Source organism: Mercenaria mercenaria, chromosome 14 (genome assembly GCF_021730395.1).
Source record: "Mercenaria mercenaria strain notata chromosome 14, MADL_Memer_1, whole genome shotgun sequence".
Classification (NCBI taxonomy): Eukaryota; Metazoa; Mollusca; class Bivalvia; order Venerida; family Veneridae; genus Mercenaria; species Mercenaria mercenaria.
In genome coordinates, this window is record NC_069374.1 from 28,471,869 (window position 1) to 28,491,263 (window position 19,395).

The 19,395-nt window shown below is 31.8% G+C and overlaps 2 long non-coding RNA genes across 2 annotated transcripts; one reads left to right on the plus strand and one right to left on the minus strand.

Moving 5' to 3' along the window:
* The first annotated feature begins 825 nt into the window (after positions 1–825).
* On the plus strand, positions 826–4,012 carry LOC128548420 (uncharacterized). The gene is made up of 3 exons (XR_008367028.1): positions 826–989; positions 3,198–3,308; positions 3,881–4,012. It is a non-coding gene; the product is annotated as an uncharacterized LOC128548420 (long non-coding RNA).
* Positions 4,013–5,241: 1,229 nt separating this feature from the next.
* LOC123543313 (uncharacterized) lies at positions 5,242–14,873 on the minus strand. Its single transcript, XR_006684934.2, has 3 exons — positions 14,765–14,873; positions 12,409–12,480; positions 5,242–9,033 (listed from the first exon to the last, which is right to left on the minus strand). It is a non-coding gene; the product is annotated as an uncharacterized LOC123543313 (long non-coding RNA).
* Between the last annotated feature and the right edge of the window lie 4,522 nt (positions 14,874–19,395).

A 19,395-nucleotide genomic window follows, 5' to 3' on the forward strand; every position in this document is an offset into this window, starting at 1 on the left:
ACAAAACGTCTGCCAGACGGTCTCGTTACCTTTCTTGAACACTTCACGCAAATGTTTTTTTTTTCAAGGACTAAATGTGAAGCGAAGTGTTTGAAGAAAGTATTGGTAATTTGTGGCAGACGACTTTGCCGTGGAAAGCACTCGTTTCTCTGTCATTGATGCTTTTATCTTACTGAAAGCCGATCACGTAAAATAAAAGATATAAGCAATAATGTTACCTTACTCAAATTATTTTTCCTGTGTGTACGATACCGAAAAGTCATGTTGGTTGGCCACCCTGAATAGTACCGCATTAAAAATTGTGTCTCTATCATTTATTGTAGAAAAGTGAGCAAAAGATGTCGAATTATATAATAAGAGAAGGTAATCATACGGAGTGTAATTACGGTTTCCTTACATTAAGTAATATACTGAGCTCCTGTTTAATCTGTTATTTGTCATAGACGTACTGTACAAGTTTCCTGTTCTAGTAATTCTCAAGCAAAAATTCGTTGTAGCAAGAATATTTACAAAAAAGTACAATATATTTCCTAACTTTTGATTTAAGTTGCATTGTTAATTTTACTATGAAGCAAATCAGCTTGATGTCGAACACCCGCATTTCTGCTAGCTGTCTTATTGACATCCTAGTTCATAACTTATAAAAAGTGTTTTTCGTATGTTATATTTTAAACATAACATGATATCGAACATACAGTTTCCATTATCAACCGATGTAGTTGTCGTGTTTAACGTGCTAATTGTCATAATCAAATCCTGTTTGTAACAAGAAAATGTAAATATTCAAACCACAAGAAAGTAACTAAATCCTGCTTGAAGATTACTATATAAGACAGACAAAATTGTTAAATTCATTATTTCTGGAGTAACTTCGTATTTTAAAAGTCTTCCAGCAGATTTATACAAATCTTCCATTATGAACAAGTTAATGTTGGTGTTACTCCTGGTGAGTTGTGTCACCTTGGTTATCGTTCCTGAGGTTGCTGAAGGTAAGTCCGCTTGTTATTTTGTATGACATAAAGGATCTTCATCAATTTAGCAGTTATGTTTCTTTATAATAATTCTTTGACAAGGTACATTGAATTTAAAATTGATTAATAAATTTTGTAATACAAGTTTGTATCTCAAGCAAGTTTTGAATACTTTTAAGTCATGATCAGATAATTAGTAAAATAACTAATTTGTAATGTTTTGTTTGTATCTTTAATATTTAATTTCTTTTAAATTTAATTAAATACAGAAGATTACAGACCTTTAAACACTAATATTACCTACTACTTTCTATCACCAGATGAATTTATAAATGTTTACTGGGCATTGGGAAATATGATACAAGACCTAGTGTAATGTTCAGCTATAGAACCGATGAAAGTTACCAATTAAAAATAAATTGATGCAGTGCAAAATTTCACCACAACCACCTTTTAATTTTTCGTTTAAAATTCAGCGGTTAAATGTCGTTTTATCGTACTAAATGAATGATAATGTAACTGTTAAAATGTTTATTTATTATATATAAAGATGTTTTCGGTATTTGATATGTTAAGTACATGCAAATATATATGTCATAAATATCTTTACAGATCCAGATTTACTAGTACTTTGTAACATTGACGTATTGTACATGCAAATATATCTAAATATGCAAAATAACATATTTACAGACTGCCAAAAGTAAAGAATAAAACGCCATGCATACATATCAAAAGCCCAATTATTAAAGACGAACTTCTGAATAATGTTACATACGACTGTAAACATATTAACATATTGACCACTGGTAATTTATCAAAGCAAATAACAACAACAACATTAAAATTATATTTACCTTTACCCTATTCTTTTCCGTTGAATATTATAACGTTTATTTTGTATGAAGAAAGGCGCGAAAGTTACGTCAACGCTGCTCAGTGATAAAGGGCCGCTGTTTTGACGACGTCAGCGTATAGTTAGGGAGAACATTTCTTAGATAACGTCGCATTTTTTTCGTCTAGTGAGCAGAATGGCCGAAAGCTGATTTTACTGTCACATGTAACAAAATTTGTGCAATTTATAATATAATCTTGTTTACAAATTGGAAAAGAAATATAACGAAGTACAACAAGTATAAGAAATGAAACTATTAGTTTCGGGTTTCATGCAAAATTAACAACAGAACAGGATCGGCAAATTAGAAATGAATCGCTAGTGTGTTTCATGTATTTTCCGATCCTATTCTGTCGTTTATTTCACATGAACTCCGAAAAAAAATCATTTCTTAAATACACGCAAAAACATTCGCATTTGACCACATTTGGAAAAAACATTTAATTCGCTTTAAGCTTCCTTCAAATATGTAGAAATATATAGCAGTTAAGCTAAAACAATGTAAATCATTTTTTACGACAAGATATTTTATCTTTACTCTTCCCTTGAAAATATCGGACAAAGTATTACATTTGAGCAAACAGTTTTATACAAGTATATTTCATATGTAGTATTTTGTACATTTTTAGTTGAAAACTTTGATATATGCTCAGACCAAATGATTCTAAAAGCGATTGATTTGCAAAACGCCGTCACTGACGTCCTATGACGTCAATGCAATTTCCATCATATCATGTGAATATTATAGCCCTAAGATTTTTAAAGTGGCTGAAAGATTGACAGATAAATGGAATTTGAATTACTTCGGACTATTGTTTTGGCTTGTTTCAATCTAAACAATTATTTGGATGAGAAGTGTTCGCTAAAAACATTTCATGAAAAAGGCAGTAGAAAGACATGTTAGGTTTAGAACATTTTTATATAATAACAAAATCGATCGGAGCAAAAACGTATAAAATCAAAATGTCATTTATATATTTAATTGTCAAAGCATGAAGTAAATACATAAAACAGCGGAAGTTCAAACAGAATGAGTGTAAAAAGAAAAGCTTGTAGCTTGGGCAAAAATGACTTGAACATATCTGTTCATCGGCAAAACATAAATACATTTTCATGCATTTTTAAACAGAGACATTAACAAAAATAGTGCTTTCAAGGATGTGTATATGAAGATAAGTACATATTAAATTAATATATACACTAAAAGGTCAGAATTTGTATCTTGTTTTACCTGTGCACAACTTTTAGATGATATATCTGACAAAACTCGAATAAAAACAGTTTCTTCATTGCAATGGAAAATGTCTAAAAATATACTCTATTTTCTGCAGCTCAGGGCGGTGGACGGTGTAAATGTAGATCTAGATGTTACCCTGGAGAATACCCACGCGGGCGCTGTGGTTATCTGATTCGTTGCTGTAGAAAATATTATGGCTAATAAGGTTAGTGCATAGCTGTATGAATTTGATGGTCATCTTTGAAAATGCTTTTATCTTTTGTATTTACATAGTACAACAATAGATAATATTACATCTTTCTGGTCGTGCCTTCTGTTTTCTTTGGTTTACATGCTAACTATATTTACAGGACTGAATACATTAACTCATGCATGGTGTTTATACACTCATAATCAGAAAATTATTGAGTAAACAAATTGCTTCTTTGTAGATCAGATTTTTATCATCAATTTACAATTTAATACAAAAACAATAGTTTGCTGACATTCCTATGTTGTGTTTTGTACATACTTTCTCCAAGTATATATCGCAATGACGAAACATATCTATGTTAATATAGATGCTTTTAATCAGCATTATTCTTACTGATGCAACGGTTGCCATTCGTGTAACAACAAGTTTGGTTCAGCTTCCAAACATAATGCCTAATTTGCCATCGATCTAATTATTATCAATATTTCAAAATGTCACCATTGCTTGCAATAATTCAAACAGATAAAATGATAATTAATCAGTAACACGATGAATTTGCATTTCTCGTTTTTTGTCATTTTCAGGAATGAAGTCAAATGGTTCTAGCTTGAATTGGTCAAATTTTAAAACTTTTTGGTGGAGGATTTAAGAAATTGTCCAGAACTTCAATTTTATGTTCATGATTCTTAAATAAAAATGCAAGGATTCATATAGTAGATTGTGTTGTAGTATCACTAAACTTCACCCCTTCAAGCCAATATTAGCCTAGACCTGGGACCGTATTCATAAAGCATCTTAAGTATAAGTATAAGCAATTGATAAGTATTACTTAGGTTAGAATTTGTTTTTTACTTAAGTATATTTGTTATTCATAAAACAACTTAATAAGTAATTCTTGTTTTTATTGTGGACGAAAACATTAAAAAAAAACCCATTAATTTCAGACAGATACAACATGCACAATAATGTTTAAAGTGTTTTTTTCTTAAAAACAACACTTCAATCGTACTCACCACGCTATTTTATTTTCTGACTTAAGTCTTTTATTACGTATCTTAAGTTTTAGCTGTTTTATGGCTAGGACTTAAGTTTTTACTTAGACTTAAGCTGAAATCACCACAAACTTAAGTAAAATCTTAAACTTAAGTCAAAACTTATACTTAAGATGCTTTATGAATACGGCCCCTGATGTTTTGAAGAAGAAATGTGTTCAAAGTGAAATTAAAACTTTTCAAAAGGATTGTTTATTATGTGTAAAGTGTCGACACATGGTAAAACAATTGGTTTTATCGTGTTCAGAATGTAAAGCAAATTTACATAAGAAATATCACTATGGTATAATAAAAGCTCAAAGTTACCAAAAGCCACCCTTTACAAACACAAATTTGATAGAATGAGGCATTAACACATGGGAAATAGCATCATACCGATACCGGTGTCAGGAACAATCTTGCTTCGCTAATACGTAAATGGAAAACCCAGATATTAGAATTATGTTCTCTTCGTGGGATTTTTGTATTTAAATTATTGTATATATAAATGGAGATCCCATTTAGATGTTCATAGATGCTGCAGTTTATGGTAGTTTTGCTGATTGTCATTTATCCGGATGATCTAGACAAAAACTTGTGTCGAAAAGCTAAAACTTAAAAAAATACAAAGAATAATAGATAGTCTTTATGTTAACAACTACCAACGTTACTATCAATCGCAATATTTGATATGATAACTTACATGTATGCAGGACTTGGTAAAAAAACAACCTGTAAGTACCGTCGGACTTCTAACCCGGGGTCGCGGGTTCGAATCCCGTCCGCGTAATTTGATTATGACGTTCGCCACTCCTTCTTTCGTCGGCACAAGTACTGTCTATTGCCAACATTTATAAAGTCGTTGGGCGACAATTGGCGGGGCTGTGGTATACGAACGAGAAAATAATTAAAACTACTGGTATCTGTTTTATTTTTTTAATCATGGAAATATCTAATAAATACGCTCTAATTACATGCTCAATATTAGTCAGGTGCGTATCTGGGCATACGTCTATACGCCTGTGCGTACAATTCAAATTCGACACAAACTGTCAGCGAGGACAAAACAAACATCTAAAGAAACACAGCGGGAACCGCACAGGAACGACCGGTGGCAACACATTCGAACGATACATCTATGTGTATTGTTCTTCTTTCTAAATTACACTTTGCTTACAAAGCTTGGCATACTAATAGTGCTTTATTTATGTATATCATATTTATATTCTTTGCAGTTTGCAGTTCACATGATCAGTGGCATCTGGAGTACTGTAATCTATAGCGTAAAAGTGAACAAACCTCATATAGGGAGTACAGACATATCAGTTGATGTCGAACATATATTGTGGATCATTTTAAGTTTCGTATATTTTAAATGAATTCGTAATGTCATATGATCGTCATTACATGTGTGTATATTGTGCATCCGTTTAGTTGAAGTTTTCTATACAATGTCATGTAGAAGACATTTTGCATAGATATGTCTTACAATTAACCAAAAATTATGTCTGCCTTAGTGATAAACTTAAGTAGAAACAAGCGAAAAATAAAAGTAAAACAATTATGTAGGTAAACCCTAGACAGTTTCAGAGGTTTAGTACAAAATCATCAATTGTAATATTTACAAGTACGTGCTTATGTCTCAAAAGAACTGTCCAACTTTTAACAGTGTTTAATGTGGCAGGAAGATCCCGGATGTCTCTTTCGGACATAACTTTAGGCATGGACTGATACCTGGATAAAGCCATAAATTGTTCAGAAAGCCAACCTGATGTATGAACTGATACCTGGATAAAGCCATAAAATGTTCACAAAACCAACCTGATGGTTTCCTCACAATGAAAAATGAAAAAAATAGACACCTCTTTTGAGGTTACGAACATACAATGATACAAGCGGATACAAGCTAAAGACTATGTCTCAGAGGTATACTTGATCTGAGTTTCATATTTGAAAATATGAACAGTTACTACATATAGTTTAGGTAAACATAAAGTAACAGGTTTATCTGTATTAACAGTACTATTTTTTTTTATTATTATAGGTTTAAAATAAAACGTAATGCATGCATAGCTAACACTGTATAAATATTTGCTGCTATTACAAAAAGATTAGCCAATGATTTATATTTAATTGACATTAAATCGCAGCATACCGGTACATGTATATGAACTGGATGTTTGGATATTTAAGATTTAGACCAGCACTTCAGGCGAAACATTTTGCCACAAACCCCTAGGTGCGATACTCAGTCAAAAGCGAGATTATGTTGTGCATGCAAGTTTCTACGGCAACTACCGAACGCTCGTTTTATACAAACACACCTACATAGCACTTTGCCCATTGAACCTCGGTATACTCAATTTGGGCATGTCGGAATCTGTGTGCACAAAGGATCACCCGCCTGACTGCTATTCAAGTATCAATAAGATGCAATAAAACAAAGCAGTGGGAGAATAAAAAAAAATAGTAATCCGTTATCTCAAGTAAGAAAAACGTGACTGCTTACGTGATAACGAAGACTTGATTAATGGTTGCAATAACATCTATCAATCTATATTCAGATCACGCAATTCACGCAGTTTAAATTTGCATTTGCCAAAATTAAATGTTTAATCTGACTAAAAAATGTTAAGTTTCCCACGAGAAAACTTGAAACGTTTGCAATGTGTGCATAGATACATTAATAAAAAAACTTGCCAAAATGTTAATTGATACAGACGCAATGCATAAAATTAAACACTGACGAATATTTCAAATACGATTACAATAAATATAAAAAAACCTAGTATACCTTTAAAATGCGAGGTATCAAAAACTTACCAAAATGCTGATGCAGACGCAATGCAATAAACTAATGCATTGACGAAGATTTCAAATACGATAACAACAAAAAAAAACCTAGTATGCCTTTAATGTGCTAGTAGGTAACGTTCCATTCATTGCCTATGTAATATTGACGTTGTGGAGGATATTAAATGAATAATAAATAAATAAATAAATAAATAATCATAGTGACAGCTTTGCACACGGTTCGAATATGAGATTTTTTCACGTGTGTAACAGTTAGATGCAGTTACCCAAACTGCCATAATATTAGGCTCCTTTGGCGTGAGCGGGTCTTGGCAGTTGTACAAAAAATAGATCATAGAATGACACAATGTTTCAGTGACACAAATATTTTGAAACATAACCATATATCTACTGTTACTATTGATGTCAGGGAGTATATTGTGTAGGGCAATTACAGAACTCTGATTCTTCAACGTACAAGCTGTGCTAGAGCTTACAGAATTTCATGGTCAATACAATTCGGACTCTTAATTGTAAATAAAGGATACGAAAAATGATTGTATTCCTCAAAATATAGTGGGCTACTCGAGTAGCAGTTTTTGCTTTTAGAAAATGTCACGATCCCTGCCATTAAGCATGAGCGGTGTGCTAAACTTTGATTTTAAATGATTACCTCTGAAATATGTAGTACAAATGTGACAAACAAAATAGATTAACGCTGGAATATAGCAAGAGAACGCATCTCTTGCCTAAAATATTCACTTAATCTCAATTTTCTGGGAGATGGAGACCCCCTCCCTCACCTACACCATACTCGCAGCATCGCTGCTTCGTCCGTAACTAAGGTACAGTTCAAAACCATCCAGGTACGCGCCCGTTGTTGACTGATTCATTAGCTCCTACAGCCAAACACCCCTTACCCTTTGATTTTTATTGCATATTTGGCATTTTTATTTTTGCATTTTTTTCGGATAATCTGCAGGCCCAGGCCTGCAGTACCTTATAAAAGCTATGCCACTGCAGGTGAAATAATTCCAAAACATGTCATAAATAAGCTGTAAAAGTATGAGATTCTCTTTATATACACATACACAGAAAATTTTTTTGACAGCATGATAGAAAAAAGCACGACTATAACTGTTAAAAATCTGACCTGTAGATCTTTGTCTGTGCACGGAAACGTTATTAAAATTATTATTTTTTATAATGCAACATTCTTGCTTTTCAAAGTCAGCCCAGAAAACATCAAACATATCAACCTCTTTTTTTATTAGTCGAATAAGGTCGAGTTTATACTAAAAGAGTTTAATATATCAATTTTTAATCAGGAATTCCATTCACTGTAGAAAATATCTAATCTACCTAAACGTAATACACAGAAATAAACCATTTTAATTGTTTTTAAACCTGATTATGTCAATGAAAAATCATGGAATATATATGAAAGGTTCACATTCATGAAAAATATGTAGAATCGAATGAGGTTATTCGTTTTATAGTTGAATGCATAGTATAAGCTTATAGCAGCTTTGACCGAACGTAAAATGGTGAATTAATGCAAAATATTGATTTTGTAAAATTATCTTCCAAAACACAGGTCATTTAGCATTTTCCAAAACGAACGACTCCACGACAACAAGAATAGATTCTGGGGTTGTAAGCTTTGGTTCCGCAACATGACTGTCCGCTTCCAAAAGTTAGTTTATCCACACAGCATGTATAGAGTTTGTTATTATAAGCCTTTTTTCCACAACATGACTGTCCGCTTCCAAAAGTGAGTTTGTCCGCACAACATGTGTAGAGTTTGTTATTGTAAGCTCTCGTTCCACAACAGGACTGTCCCCTTCCGAAAAATAGTTTGCCTCTACAACAGGTGTACAATCTTAGGTTGTACTCTTTCGAACCACATTTAGCTGTTAAATAAAGTTTACATCTGAGTATATTCATGTCATAGAAAATGTTACTGACCGCAAAGACATCTACATTCTTGTTGACATATAACGCTAGTTTTACCGACAGGTGTTCTTGATTCTCAAATTGAGGCAACTTTATTTTAATATAATAAAATGACCTCCAACAGTCTGACGAGCAGACTGTTGTGATAGCCTAAAATTGCACTGTCAATTTAAGAAGAAATGTTTTACCTGTGTCACCTGAAAAACTTCTTTCAGAAGTATTCAAATTGCTTTATTGATTATCTACAAATTACTAAAATGACGTTTTGTTCAATATCTTTGCAAAATTTATCTATTTATATATTAATATCCGTTTAGCATCGATTAGATTACATCACTTGATAAAAAACTTATCAGATAATTTCCTAGCTAACACCCGACATCTCTAAAAAAAATAAACTGGTTCCGCCCCTGACAACAGTGGACGTTTTACATGTATGATAAAAACTAATGAAACATTACGATAAATTACTTGAAATAATTAATGTAATTATATCACAATACAAAATCCCATTAATGACTTTCAACCTTTTCATAGGTAAGATTCTAAGATAGTTCCAAACTATTATAAATACATCTACAGCCATGGTAATTACATATGCTTGACATTAGTGAGCAACGAGTACGGAGTTTCACAAGTATAAATTGATCATGTTCTGGAATCAAGGAGGATGACCCTTACCGTATCTGTATGTTGTTTAAGAAATATTATATCTCATTCAATTATTTGTCGTTGAATAAAATCATTGTTTGGAGTTCAGATGCGAAAGAATTATATAATAATACGCATCTGAACGACAATCAAATTGAATGATCTTATGCAAGAGCAAATCACTATATGAGATATATTATTTCGATTCTAACACGTCATCGAGGATTAGTTTATTACATCCTTTAGTCATCCTCCAAGTATTTGCCTATTTTCTGTTGGTTTATTTTCAAACGCACTGCTATGCCGTTTGACGATATGACGTCATAATTCGGACGTCAGAAAAATGAACTGCTGCACAATTACACACGATTTTCAGCCTTCTTTGTTTAATATGAAAACAAATAGGGTCGTGTTATAAGTGATATGATGAGTAATACTGTTGGTACTGTTACAGTATAACTGGTATAATTGATATTTTAAGTAAAATATGATACATTTCGTGATGTAATATCAGTACAAAGAACTTCATGATATTACTACAGCATAAAATATATTACAAAACATTTCTTTTATAAATATATCAGGTGAACATCAATGCACCACTTGCGTGATTCGAACAAAAGTCACAGGCTTTGCAAGCATGTACATCTACAGGTATGCTTGTTTGGTGAACGTATCTCGTTTCTAAAACAACAACTTCTCGTAACCTCTCATACAGCAAATGTCAAATAATATTTCTTTCGATTTGTTGCACATTGATGATTTAGTGTGTCTGCCTGCTTGTAAATGCTGATATGTACGTCAATGAAATTAGATAATGGTGGTTACTACACTTAATTCTTTAAACACATTTTCATACTGAGGTTAGTTTTATATAAACGTTTAAATACATCTTTTATTTTGCATGGATAAATTGTTAACTTTTTCATAGACGAATATTGATATTTTAGTAAGAGCTGTAATTTGACAACAAATATATCATAACCAAATATGTGAAAAAATAAGTTTACTCTATATTTTTCGTGAATGAAATTTATGATGGCACTGATCAGTGATTCATTTTCACAGTAAACATGATATTGAAATGTCAGTATGGTCGCAGAAAGAGATCTATTTGATGAAACATCTTTTGCCAAATATATCATATGTTTGGCTAAAATATTGCACTTGTCTATGAATGATATGTTAATTTTACATCAGAATTTATATTCATCAACTTTGACCACATAATAAGTTAACCGATAGCTTCAGTCAAGAATACAGTCTGACCTGCCATCAAATATCAAAACACAACGCATATAAAATGAAAATGTTTTGAAGACGTTCTTGCTTTAATGTTACTTTACGTTCTGTATAATTTTGGTAACGTATATTTTATAGTGTGTGTTTCATAACGTATGTTTTCATAATCAAGTTGTAATGCTGCAGCAAATAACTGAGTCAGTGCTCTGCAATGCCAATATGCATGACTCATTTATTAGTTACTAAGACGTACATATGGGATATGTAACTAGAAAAGATGACCTTTAAATCTTTGGTAAAGTAAGTTGATTTAGATACCCTCATGTTCTTTCCTTTTATTGGAAGCCGAAAATATTCAGACTTCGCACTTATTGTACATAATAATTATACTGCTACTTTTTAATACTTCGTTTAAAGCAGATCCAATTAACAAATGCTAATATGTGTTATCTCCACATTGATGTTTAAAGAGGCATCATAATTGTTTCACCGTAGTTATTTAAGACACGAAAAGTCAGTAGCATGGTTAAGTCCATAAACATTATTACGGTCAGTGACATTTATTTATTCAAATTACAAATGCATACAAATGCTATCGTTCTCAATACTGCTAATTCTCCAAGTTAGGAAATTGTAGTGAAAATAATAACGTGTTATACATTCCAGAGAAGCGTTACCCACTAAAAGTAAAATTTACACAAGTAAGCTTAATTTTAGCATGTGCTATAAAGGGAAAGTATTGGTACACCAAACCTCCCAGGAACATAACTGGTTCAATTTATAGAGGAACAGTGTGTAATTGATATGTTTTACATTTGTTTGCACGAAAACTGTACTCTAAACTGACCGGAATTACACAATATTAATATATAATTTTAGTTATTAAATCTGCCGAAAATGTAGCTCGGATGATTGGGGTATTAAATATAGGTAGAAATTGCAAATAAAAAAATGGAATAAACTGTTACAGCAAGCCTAATTTTACTTTTCAACTAGTGTATAGTAACAAAGTTAATATCTAAATGTCAGTATTCACACAATCTTTTAAAACCTTTTAAAATTTCATTTGTAACCAGTGATAGTCTAAAATAGAAGAATTCCACATTTTGAATATACCTGGTTAATTTAAATGTGTATTTTTTTTTTTGCTTGACATATAGAAGAAAGCGACATGCGGTCTTACGCGATCCTTAAATGAACGTACTTATTGCTGAAGTGGATGAGCCTTTGCCTAATTTCTGGGTAGAGAAATGACTTTAGAGAAACTTGCCGACCGGTCATTTGCTAAAACTATCTCAACATGTATCTATTTAATATTTTCATTATTTGTACATTTATATATGTTTGGCAATGCATACTTCCATTTAAACATTGATTGAATTTGGAATCTGCAGTACTAAATGACGACTTTGAGGATAATTTGTAAACAAACTAGGTACCTGAATCCACTGTAATCAAACTTGCCAATGCTACAAAAACAGCAAGTAAAATAAATCCCCTCATGGTGCTTCCTGAAAAATATCATAATTATAGAACGACGTGTGAAACAATTGAAACAACATATGTAACGAAATATAACCCTGCATAAATGTTTCATGTATTCCGAGTCATCTGATGGACATTATAGGAGTGCTGCTAATGCTATATAACGGTAAACGCATTTTTATAGTAAATCTGACTGGCAGATGCCACTTTTACATATTTCGAGTGTAACGAAGTTTAAAGTTTCTTGCCCGACACAATTATAGGTTATATGGAGACTTTTCAGCTTTAATGGTGGAGGTAGACACCAGGGGCCATATTCATAAAATTTCTTAAGTATAAGTTTTGACTTAAGTTTAAGATTTTACTTAAGTTTGTGGTGATTTCAAATTAAGTCTAAGTAAAAACTTAAGTTCTAGTCATAAAACAGCTATAACTTAATTTGCGTAAGAAATGACAAGTCAGAAAATAAAATAGCGTGGTGACTACGATTAAAGTGTTGTTTTCAGATAAAAGCACTTTAAACATAATTGTGCATGTTGTATCTGTCTAAAATTAATGTTTTTTTTAATGTTTTCGTCCACAACAAAACACAAGAATTACTTATTAAGTTGTTTTATGAATAACAAATATACTTAAGTAACATAAATTTCTGACCTAAGTAATACTTAAGTAAATAATCAATTTCTTATACTTATGCTAAAAATGCTTTATGAATACGACCCCAGATGTCGATACAATTTATAAAAAAACATCTCTAAATGTCCTTATGAAAAATGAAAGGTGTTTCTGGTTCTTGCTATTGTTTAGAGGTCATTACACGTTTGGAGAAAACAATAAGTATTTTGTTTGAATAATTTATTATAAATACAGTAAACCTCACTTAAAAGGAGCTCGTATATAATGAACTATCGGTTATAAGGAACAGTTTTCAATTCCCCGATCTTATTCCTTCTTCATTCAATGTAAAATAAATCCTCGATTATAGGGAACTCGGTTATAAGGGATACTCGGTTATAAGGTACACCTTTTCCAGTCCCAAATTACGAATTTCAACGGAAAACCCCTCGGTTATAGAGAACAGACGTAAAGAATAAAAGTTATTGAAAACCGGAAATAAATGAGAATCGCTGATGACGTCAGAGTAACGTCGGCACTTACACGCGCTTTCATGTACATGAATAAACACAAATTATTTCATTTCTTTGAAAAGAAAATATATGATATCATCATTTACATTTACGAAATACTAGACGATAGTAGAATTATAGAAAGGGATAAGTGTTTCGTTTGAATAGTTTATTATAAATACAAAGTAAGATGTAAATGAAGACATAAGTCCTTTGACGCGAGACATTCATCTTTTCTCCTTTACTTTTCTCAAAGTCGACCTACATACCAGAGATATATGCTGCTTTCCGATACTTGATATATCCTTTTACATTGCATGATAATTTAAAACTTGAAAATTTAAAAACAGCGGTCAGTCTCAAAAATTACCCTTAAAATATATACTAGAAATGTAATGATTTATTTTCCTAGGTCTAAGAATTACAAGTAATATCATACCAACATATTATCTACCGCTATCATCTCTCTCATCTGGTTGAATAGTTTCATTTAATACTTAAAGTGAACATGATCCCATGTATTTACATATGATACAATTTCTGGCAAGGATATTAATGTGTCATCTCATATGAGTATACTTACTGAACCCAAAATTAAATTTTAACATTAAATTAAATTGGCAAACCAGTCGCTTTTAAGTACGGAAGTTTTGGAGGAGTCGATCACAGCAAAAATAGTTCAATAGTGTAAATATAGAGTAGTAGTTTTAATTTATGTATGGTTTGGACAGGTTATATTTCAACATTCCATTAATTTGCAAACCAGTCGTTTTTTTTTTCTTTTGGGTGGGGGGGGGGGGGGGTACAGGAAATTTGCAGAGCTGTCGATCACAGTGAAATTCGTTTGGCTTTAAATGACACTTACGAGTAGGTTTACCTTACAAACTTGGGCTTTAAAACGTTTCTGTAAGTCCATGCATACAAAGGAACGAAAACAAACACAAAAGCTCGAGATATGGACCCAGAAATATTTTTGAATATTTTTTCCGAAATATGAACTAGTTCTCTGAAATTTAAGGTTGTCATGGCTTAAACCTTATACCGCTTAATGAAGTATTAATCATAAAATATACTCGTTACATAGATTCAAATATGTGATGTGAATACACAATGTTTTGTATTTAATTTTTATATTATATTAGCAGCGCCGTAATAGTTGTTAAATATAAATCAAAGGTCTCACCTTTTAGTAAATTCCGTGTAAATTAAAATGTTTCTAATCGCTGTGTTTAAATAAACTACTCAATATTGCCTACTTATAGAAACGCTTTCACATAAACAGGATGTTTAAAATCAGATTAAAATCATATCCGTGTCAATCCAGGACAATCATACATTGGTAAGTATTTCAAACGTTAAGTAGTTTCGGTTCATCAAGACTTAGAGTATGAATAATATTTAAAGGGTTACTATACCTATACATATGAAAAAAATGGAAATATTCATGCGTAAAATAGACGATATAAACTAAATAATCCAAATCGCACAGAAAAAAAAATAATCAAATACTGGTGCAAATTCACTTCAGTCTTCGGAAAGCTTAATAAACCGAACTAAATTTGAATCACTCGCAGAAGGTATGAATGCAAACTGATGCTCTTCTGCAAAACGTTTAATAATCAGGCCCCATGTTCACAAAATATTTTTCGGTCTCAGCTGAGGTTGAGTTTGAAATTTTTATATCAATTTCACTGAAACTAAAAGATTTAATTCCAAATAAGACTGATTATCAATACTGAATAGTCCCTTGAAAATATTTATTAACCAAAACTTACGTTTAAACATGCAAAATAGATATAAATGACAAATAAAGTTTCATCATCAAACTCAGGTGAGACTGAAAATAGGGGCAGACTGCTGACTACAGCCGAAGAAACTCTGAAGAAGTCCGTGATAACATGCCCTTAATTACCACACTTCATGTTAATTCAGGACTGGAACTCATTGCCTCTATGTGTTCTGCATCACTTTCTTAATTAAAAAGCTATCTGAATTAAAAAACAACAAAACCCAACCCTACTATTATGTGGTTAATAGGAAACTACAGGTTCTTCATACATATCTTCGTACAAAACTTTGTTCTCTCAACTATAATTTATTTCTTTAAAAAGTATCCCCTTCACTTTTGTGAAGTTGAGGTGAAATGGAAACAATCTTTCACTTCTTGGACTGCAGTTTCTAAAATGTCATTCGTATATTTCTGCTTGACAGTCTTCAAAACTTTAACACAGAGGTTGATACACTATTATTCGGTGTCACAACCAATACAGATCCAGACAATAACTTAATTTTCGCCTTCGTACCATCTTATTTTTCAGTGAGCAAGAAAATTCTCAAATAATGGAAAATATCTACTCCACCGGTAGTTAGACATTCCTTTAGCTTCCTTTCTATCTTTCCCTCTTCTGTAAAATCCTTTTCTGTGACTAACAGAAACTTTGAAAAGAATTTCAATTGTTTTGTCTATGTCTTTTGCATTGTTCTTTCTAATTACTAATATTTCATAATTCGAAAAAAAATCTCAGGAAAGTGCAAATGAAATAAAACAAAATCTGTAGGACATAGAAGAATTCTGTAAGACGTTGTCTTTCTTTCCAACCCTATCCATACAAATATCATCTTAATGTACATTTATATGGAGAAAATATGTTTAAACTGAACTAAACCGAATTGTAATTTAAATGACTTTACGCGACCTGTTTATAAAAAAAAGCAAAATTATGATTTTTTTCTTAACTAGAATAAAGTATTTACATGTACATTTGCAAGATTTAAAACAAAACTGAGTCTATATAAAGGTCATTTGAAAGCATTGAACACAACTAGATGAAATATGAATAACCTTTATCAACCCAAGCATAAGAGGTTCTATTTCATTCAGTGATGTTGTATATCCTGCATAATTTAACTGCTCTTTTAACTGCTCGTTTGAGTTTACGGACTGGAAAATACTTCAATTTCCCGCTGTGATTTCAACAGCTTTAAAGGAGCAGGAAGGTCACAGGTTCCCCTAACATTATTTCAGACAAGAGCGGGTGCCTGTGTAGAGCCGCGCCGAAATACCGTACAGTATACCAGCTGAATATTTTCTTCTTAAGAAAGAATTCTAAGCTCAAAGCAAAATTTAGAACGAACAACGATAAATGGCAAATGATTTCAATTTGGAGATTTTAACGTCGAACTTACCTCTCTTATGAACAAAACCGAAAATGAATGAAAAGTTCTCCATTTTTCTGTCAAGTCATTTACTGGAAATTGAGCCGGTAAAAGGCTGATAGAAAAGGTTGTCACGAGCAATATTCAGGCCGGCGGTTTTCTAAGTTCCAGTCAATTTCCTAAATTATTACAAAATGACTCATATCAAACGTGGAAACCAAGTGCTGAAATCTAAATTGATATGACAGCTGATTCTCCTAATTGTTCTACACATATTGTTTTTACCCTTTCGATGGCTTAAAGTGCAATGAAAAATATAAATAATCGACTGCTTCTGTTAAAATTAAAAAAAAAGTTCCGAAATATAGAACAGCGTGAATATTTTTGATCTGCTTCATTTAGCGCAATCGCAACTCCTTAATTGTAGAAATCGAACTATTGTAACTGAAAAATACTTGCAGATGTCTTGAAAAACAAAGTCAAATAGCTGACCTGACCATTTTGCAGTTATTTATTCCTTATTTGTGAAACGATGCCATGGTTTTCTGATTGTTCCTTGGAGGCTGTTTACAGTAGAAGTTATCAATAAAACAGATTTATACCGAAAAGACTTTGGAAATAAAATTCATATTACATTTATATATGTAAGAGCCAATGAAATGCTTTTTTTGACAGCTACTGATTTCAGAAAAGGAACATGGTTTTGAGTTTAATGTAGAATGTCATATTTGCTGGTTCTTCGTTTCCAAAGGGTTTATTCAAGAGTATTATACATTTCATTGCATGCACCAAAACCGAGTTTGTTATATCTTGCTGCTTTCAAGGATTCTTCTTTAAGGTATTTATTCATTCAACAAACAAATATTGAGGATGGTTAATCCTGTTACATTGTATAAGTTTGATTATCGATACTTAAATAAGATTGTCTAATAAAATCGACTAATCAGGTGATTGTTCTTTACACAAACTGTATTAAATATTGCTTCTAAAGAGTTAATCAAAATCTTGAATGCTTTGCCGTTCTTGCATCGGTTTAGTTTACCATGCTCAATGTTTCCATATATTCCATTGTGTAGTGCAATTCCTTCAGGCAGCAGCGAAACTAATCTTAAACGGTTGAGTTAACATGTTCATTTGTACTACTTGGCGCTTTGCCTTTATTAGCATTATTGTTATGGTGAGTGGTTCATATGAATTCTTTCTACCTACATACATGGATCTTAAGGTGATTTTCATGTATGATTGTGCTAGATGTTAATTTTATTTCATTTGATAGAATTTGTTTCGAAGATCATTGTATTTATCATATGTTTGTTGAAATAATTGGATATATTTCCGAATAACATTATTTGTTATGTTATGTTTGTGAGAATTATCAAAAACAATATTTTCAGACTGTACGTCTATATTAAAAATGTAGTCTTACTTAAGGTCCATTTCAGCCAAACGCTTTTGTCCGGTTTGAAACGGTACACGAGACAACTTAGTACGAAATATTTAGTATGAAATATATAAAGATCAGTAATTTGATTTAACGTAACCCAAACAAGACTAGTACCTTTATAAGTCCATATATTCAAAAATCATTTATACTGATATCATACTCGGGCTTGAAACACATACGTATAAAATCAATAATGTTTTTTCTAGTCAAATTTTACATAAGCTCTGGTTAAAGCTTGTATTGCAAGCCTATATTTTAATAAGCAAAACAAAAGAAAGAACCTCTATTTGAATTATTTCTCTTGTTTGCATAGAACCAAAGGGATAATATAATTTTGATGTATTTTTAAGGACATAGAACTGATAACTAGACACATGTTATGATCACATTCAGTCCATTGCCATTTTAGACAAAAGGTTTTTGCTTTTTAAATCTCAGAAAAACTTTTTATGGATAATATCTAGCTCTATCCTAACCTTTTATAATTTTAATACTCACCTTCACATTATACACGAGAGTTTCAACCTAGTTACTGTGGGATAGTGGTGCATACTCCTCAATCATGCCGATATAAACTTTTCTGTTTACTAGTAATGAATTAGTGAATCAGTTAATAGGATAAAGGTTATATATTACTTTCAATATTTAAGCGATTTGTGATATCAAAGCTTTAAAACAGATTGATAGTGAGTGGGCGTGCATCTTTTTGAGCTTACATGTATTTGAGTGTATGCGTGTGAGTGAGTGAGTCCGTCATCGCATTTCAAAAGCAACATTTTGTGACATGTGGTTTTGTTAAATGTAGCACATGTCATATATTTGGCTAGAGATTTATTTGAGGTGTATACATAGATCTTACATAGAACCAGATTGATTCATGTCAGATTTCTTTTTTATTTTATTTTATATACATTGTAATTCTATAATGAACTCTTTTTGGTGCTTAATCATCTCAGTTTTATTTTCAATATTTCAAAGAGATTCGTATAATATATTTCTATTTGAAAGCTTTATGAATATTTCAACAACTGAAACAGCTTTAACGGTTTTATTTTATATCAAATCGTGGTTCCTTGTATATGACCAACATAGCTGCTTCGTGAGATTAAAACAAACTCTGAAAGACCTAGCACGACCTAGTGACCTTCTTTTTCCTCTCACATGAACTATCTGAAAATCATTCTGATCATTTTGGTATAATACAGCTATACTTC